The sequence below is a fragment of the Oreochromis aureus genome, linkage group 3 (assembly GCF_013358895.1).
Source record: "Oreochromis aureus strain Israel breed Guangdong linkage group 3, ZZ_aureus, whole genome shotgun sequence".
Taxonomy (NCBI): domain Eukaryota; kingdom Metazoa; phylum Chordata; class Actinopteri; order Cichliformes; family Cichlidae; genus Oreochromis; species Oreochromis aureus.
The window spans coordinates 55,181,004-55,187,513 of NC_052944.1; positions in this window are offsets into that span (position 1 = coordinate 55,181,004).

Genomic DNA, 6,510 nt, shown 5'->3' on the forward strand with positions numbered 1-6,510 from the left:
AAGAGGGGGGCCATTTCTCTTCTGCTACCACACGGATCATTTCAACCATTTTAGTTAGTGCTCTGTTGGTGGCAGCGGGACTGTTTCACATTGTCAAAGCTTGCTGGAAGAGAGGTAATGACAACTATTTTTATTGTTATCATATGGAAATGTAATCGTCAGCCAGATACATCGTCTGATTTTCTTATCCAAAGTTTTTAAATAAAAATGAATATCATAAACTAAATAACTTGATCTAAGAAATCATCTATATATGTTTAATGTCTTTAAAAAAAACAAAACAAGAAAAAACAATTCACTTATTTCTTTAATCTTCATAGAGGCCAGCATGGTGGATGCAGGCAATATAAGCAACATAAGAGCAACATAAGTTGTAAGATAGACAGGAGGTATTTTACTGAGCAAGAATATCACAGAATTACTTATGTGAAGGAAATTATTGGTTTTGTTTTTTTTTCATGTGGTGTTGTCTGTATCTTTGTTAGACGTGTGTTTAATATTTATAAATGTATAGATGTGAGTGATAATTTGAGCTTCCAAAACTTCCACCTCAAATAAAAGCTACATAGAATACAATTTTAAAGCTCCTCTTTTAGACATGTACTGTATCTCATACAGCTCAAAATAGTTACATGTGGCGAGAAGTACAACTTCAGACATGGGTTCGGTAATAGGTCAGAAATGTAATATCTTAGTTTCGTACAAAGGCATCTTTAAAACCAAGAAGCTGTTAAAAGCAGCTGATATTCTTGTGGTCAAAGTAGAAATACCAGGCAAACAGCAGAATTTGTTTTTTTGTTAGCTCAGTGTTCCCTTAGCAACGCCTTAGAAAATGGGTGAATGTAGAAATGAAATTAATTTTCTATCTAACCCTGAAAGTCAGATTTTCCTAAATGTTTAAATAAAGTCTAATGAATACACTGAATAACAGACAGGGATCATCATGACTAATATTGCTGTGGTTGTTATTCCAGTCCCTCCCACTGTCCCTCTTCATTATTCTATTCTATTCTATGAAGCTGCATCACTGTCTCTCAGTGTACTATTACCCAACTGGTACCACTGTTGCTACCATGACATTACTTGGATATTAAGTGGTTATTATGCTGGTAATTGAGTAGTAATAACTTGGAAATTAACACGTTACTATGTTTTTGTTTCTGCCTTGTTAACCTACTATTATCAAGTATTTTGTGTGTCTTACAGTTTGCACAGAGAGAGCTGACTGAAGACATAATCACATCTGAGTAAGAGCGAAAACAAAGATGTAACCCAGTTTTATTGCATATTGTTTTTGTTGTTAACCAAGCTGTACATTGTCATCTTACTTTGGTGTACATGTCTATAAATGTTATAGCTTTTCTTTGTTCAGTAAGATACAGGTAGTTGCCATTCCTGCGTGGTTATAAGTAGATATAAAGTTTGAACACAAGCAAAGACACCTGCCTGATACGTAGAAGATTAACCAACTTGTTGGATCTTCTTTCGGTTTTTACACATGTATTAATGCTGTTAAAATAAAAGCTACTGCAGCTTTCAAACACAGGGCTCAGGATGCAAGTTCAGTGGTCTTATTTACACAGAATGATGAAACTATTTACAAAATCTCTAAAAAAGGAAAATCCACTGTCTCTTTATACATTAATCCAAAAATCATTGAAAGTATAAATTTTAACATTTAAAAAATTTAGATGTTTTGAAATGTGATGCTAATGCGTATGATGTTTAAAAAGGTTTAATCCAAAGGAATCATTGTGCTGCAGCACTCCCTGTCACAGAAGGCAGCCCTTACAGTATCCCTCACAAAATGTGAAATTAAAAAATAAAAAAGAAAGAAAAAACTCTTTACTATTACTGCTGTTAGGGTTAGGGTCATTTATTCATTTATCTGAGGAATACATGATTTAGGAAAATTTAGTAAAGCCCGTTGTCACAAGGAGTAATTACAGCGGATAACTCCACTAACATGTTTTATTTGCCAGATTTTTAGATGTCCTTCCTGGTGCAACATCAAAAGTTTAGAAAGTTATAATGAATAAATACAATTCCAGAACAATGGTTATTTTTCTTTAAATAACTCAAAGCATTATGGATGAATTATATTGCACAAGATTCACCAGTATTTAAAAATTATGGATTTTTCATAGTGAGGTACCCGCTATCACAATATTATTAAATAATCGTTTTCTTGTTTGCTGATAAAAAGAACACAACAGAAAACAAGCAAATTAAAGAGCTCAATTTCTCAGAACACGCCTTGTGTCCTTTTGTTGGCCTCATCCAAATGATCTCCAACTTGAGAATATAGTAATGGCTATGGTCCACCATTAAGCAGAAGAGACTCACCTCGTGAGTGCCCATCATTAGGAACTGCCATTTAAGTAGCAAGTAACATTTGAAGCATAAAAACAGTACAGCCAGAAGAATACTACATTTTTGCCTATTATGAGCAGGTCAACATCATCATTAAGTAATAATTTTATACTTTTCCCTTTCCTTGAAAAGAGCAATGAACATTTTGTTTGCTGTGCAAATGTGGGTTTTGGACTGGGTTAAATATTCACATTTAGATAGTTTCTAGCATGCTGTGAGCAAAAAAGGTCATAGTATATCATGTTACTATGCCTTAAGAGAAATTGTAGTTATAATTTAAAAAATTATTATTATTATTATTATTATTATTATTAATAACAATAACAACAAAAACAAAAACAACAACAACAACAATAATAATAATAATAATAATAATAAAATAGTTGCAACTATGGCCACTCTCTAAGTAGCTTTTTGTCCTTTGTAAGATAAGTCAAAGTGGGTACCACTGAGGTAAACATCAGTTCAGTTAAAATGTGCACTGTGTGAGTCACTGCAGCAAATTAAATCACTGCATCTTGGTGAATGTAGCCAAATCGAGCTACTCAGCTACCTAGCACTGAAGCCTCTATTTTTCTCCATTGATATCTGGATTTGACATTACATTTACTGCTGTTAGAGTTTTAAACATTTAAGCGTTGGTGTAACATATTTCTACATTAGGTAATGTAATGTTAGTATCCAATAAATGTCAGATAGTGTTTTCTAGCATTCCAGTTTCTATTTTAGGTTTCTGTGAGGTTTGGGTTTTTGTTTCATTTCTACACATCTACCATGAAAAAGTGTTATACTGGAACTCAAAAATCATCAGAGGAAAGAGTTTGTCGTATTCTTATGTGCCTGTGTGAACTATAGCCTCAGTTTCCTCCAGTAGATGGGTTGCTGTGAATGATGAAGCCATGAAAGGTTCTATTTTTTTTCTTTATTTCACTTTTGATAGTGACTTTTCCACAGTTCAAATCTTCACTTCTGGTTTAGAGCTAATAAAAGTGTGCTAAGCAAGACACCAGATCAGACACCAGCGAGGGAGGATAAGAAAGACAGACGCAACAACGTTGTCATCCCCTATGTAGCCGGTGTATCAGAGAAACTCAGGAGAGTTTTCTCCAAGCACGACATCCCAGTGTACTTCAGACCCAGCAACACACTCAGACAGAAACTGGTTCACCCAAAAGACAAAACTCCGAAACACAGACTGAACAACGTGGTGTATGCTGTACAGTGCAGCGAGGAATGCCCAGACCTCTACATTGGAGAGGCCAAACAGCCACTTCACAAGCGTATGGCACAACATAGAAGAGCCACCTCCACAGGACAAGACTCAGCAGTCCATCTGCATCTTAAGGATAAAGGTCACTCTTTCGAGGATGCCAATGTTCACATTTTGGACAGAGAGGACAGATGGTTTGAAAGAGGAGTGAAAGAGGCCATCTATGTCCACTGTGAGCGACCATCTTTGAACAGAGGCGGTGGTTTACGACACCAACTGTCTGCCATCCATAATCCAGTTTTGAGATCCCTCCCCAGACGCCTTAACCCCCACTCACATCCTGGGCCATCTGACCTCAGGAATTCACATGACAAGGTGGGGCCAGATTTCACAATGAGCTCACCCGAAACCCTGGCTGATTAGGTCTCACACCCGCTTTCACACCTTGGCGCATGTGATTAGAGGATCACCAGGGGGTCCTTTGTCCCTCTTTGGGGGGATACTCCCACTGGGTTTAAATCTGGGACTCTCGGCCATTTGACCTTAGAACTGAAGAAGCTTCTCGGATGAGAGGTGAAACGTCTTCAAGCAACTTAAAGAAGTCCAGACGCTTTTCTTTGCAAACTCCTTTGACTACGATGACCTGGATGACTGAGAACCTTCACAGACATGTGCTAAGCAATGTTTTAGGCAGACATTAAGATGACCTGCTGGAGTAAAAACTGAAAATAACAACAGGGAAGAAAAGTGATTTAAGAGTGTTCAACATAATTTCCTTGGGGATTAATAAAATATTCTGATTCTGATTCCATAATAAAGTGTACCAAGACTGCACAATAGAAAACTTGAGAAATGTTACCTCTCGGTGAAATTGTGTAGGTGAATGCTTCTTTGTGCATTTTGTAAAACCTGAGGGTAGTTTAAACAAAATGCCACAGTCTAGTATGAGTATTGCTCCTGACGGTGTTTATGACCAATGTACCATCTTCTGATGCCTGCTTCCATTACTGTAATTTCCATGTCACAAAGCTCAAATAATTTCAAACTGGTTTCTTGAATAGGAGTTTACTATATTGAATTGGCCTCCACATTCACCAGATGTTAATCCAGTACCGACCTTTAGGATGTGGTGGAGCAAAAGATAACAGGCACACAGGTAAATAATCTGTGTGTAATCTTCGAATCTTCTCTATTAAAAACTTTGTGGAGTTTTTGTGGAGACATGATCCCTGACTTCCTATTTATTAACAATTAGTTTTTTCTTCTGTTTGTGTTTCTATGTTTCAAATGACAACACACGAATCGTATTGCCTTTAAATGGTCACGGCCTGTAAAATGCGTAATTTTAAAAGGGAGACAGTATTTGTGCATTCAAGGAGTAAATATATGATAGAAAAAATCCTAGCAGTTTCAAATATAAACTATAATTCCTAATATCGTGATGTGCAGAACTCTGGAAAAAGTAGTGTACACAAAGGAAGATTTCTGAAAAGGACCTGACCTCTTATGAGCAAGTGCTTTGGTGACAGTCTGAAATAAAAAACTCCCTTTTAACAGAAAGAAACCTCTGGTACAACTAGGCTCAATTATTGCTGGCCATATGCCGCAACTGTTTGGGAGCAGGAAATAAAACACTGTAAAAGAGAGCTGTAGATTAATTATAACTAATAATTAAATGCAGAGAGGTGTATAAAGAATTTCATTACAACTGTGTGACTATTTTATTCGTTTACAAGAGTCAGAGTTGGGAATTTTTTAGTAGTTAGGACTTCTCTTTAACTGAAGGGTTACTCATAATGAGGTTTTGGCCTGATGCTGATAGTAATAGTAACTTTGCCACCATTGTTAAAAGACTACACTCTGTATGTGTTTGTCTTTTTCCTTTTTCATAATATCCTTAGGGATTAATAAAGTATGCTGATTCTGATTCTCTTTGATAGAGAACTGAGAATCTTGATAAACATTATGAAATGGCCAGCAAGTAAAGAACTGATGCACCAGTACTGGTTGACTAGCATAAATATGAACTCCACACAAGTGTTAAGTAATAGTAAAGCAGTTTCTTCTTTCTAGCAGTTTTATTGATGACTCAAAATCTGTGAATGATCACAGCTCATTATGTAGTGAAGGGAAAAACCTTGACCCTGCTGCTATCTAGTGGTTACTCTTGGTAGTGCAACATGAGGAGAACAGAACAACAAATGATGTTGCGTATCATCACTGATTTCAATAAGCGTTTCAACTCTGATTCACAAGGTCCCAATTCTGTTCTATTTGATTCAATTCAATTTTGACTCAGACAGTCAGAGATATTATACTTCTAATCATTTATCAGTACATGTCCATATTTTTATATCTATGTAGAAAAAAAGCTGGCATGTGTGAGACGTCATCAGAGGTGTAAGCATCACAGCAGATGCCTTTGTGTCAAAGTAACTGAGGAAAAAAAAATATGAAGGAGATTTTCCTGGCCTGTCTTTTTATAGCAGATAATCTTAAAAATATTCTGCAGTAGATCTAAAACTGAAGAAAACCATGAATCAACATATGAACATTACCCGATGCTGCAGCAAGAAAAGAAATTGAATTGAGAAGAAAAGGGAGTCAAAAGTTAGGGGTGTGGAATGGGGGCTCCCTACATAGTACCTTCTTCACCTGCACTAATCCCACCTGTCACTGCACCATCCACTGGACCAGATGTGGGGCATCCTTTCTGCTGGGCAAGGCATGAAGAAGGAGTAGTAACCACTAGCCCTAAGAACTCCCTTGCCTCTTTTTTGGTCTTGGGATGCAGGTACGATACAATGGCTGCTGTTTTATCCATCCAGGTGGGCAGCAGCATAAGCAGCATGTGGACGCAGCAATCTGTCCATGAGTTGCTGGAAGGCGACTTGGGCTCCAACCAAGCTGAATGGAAGTGTGACAAA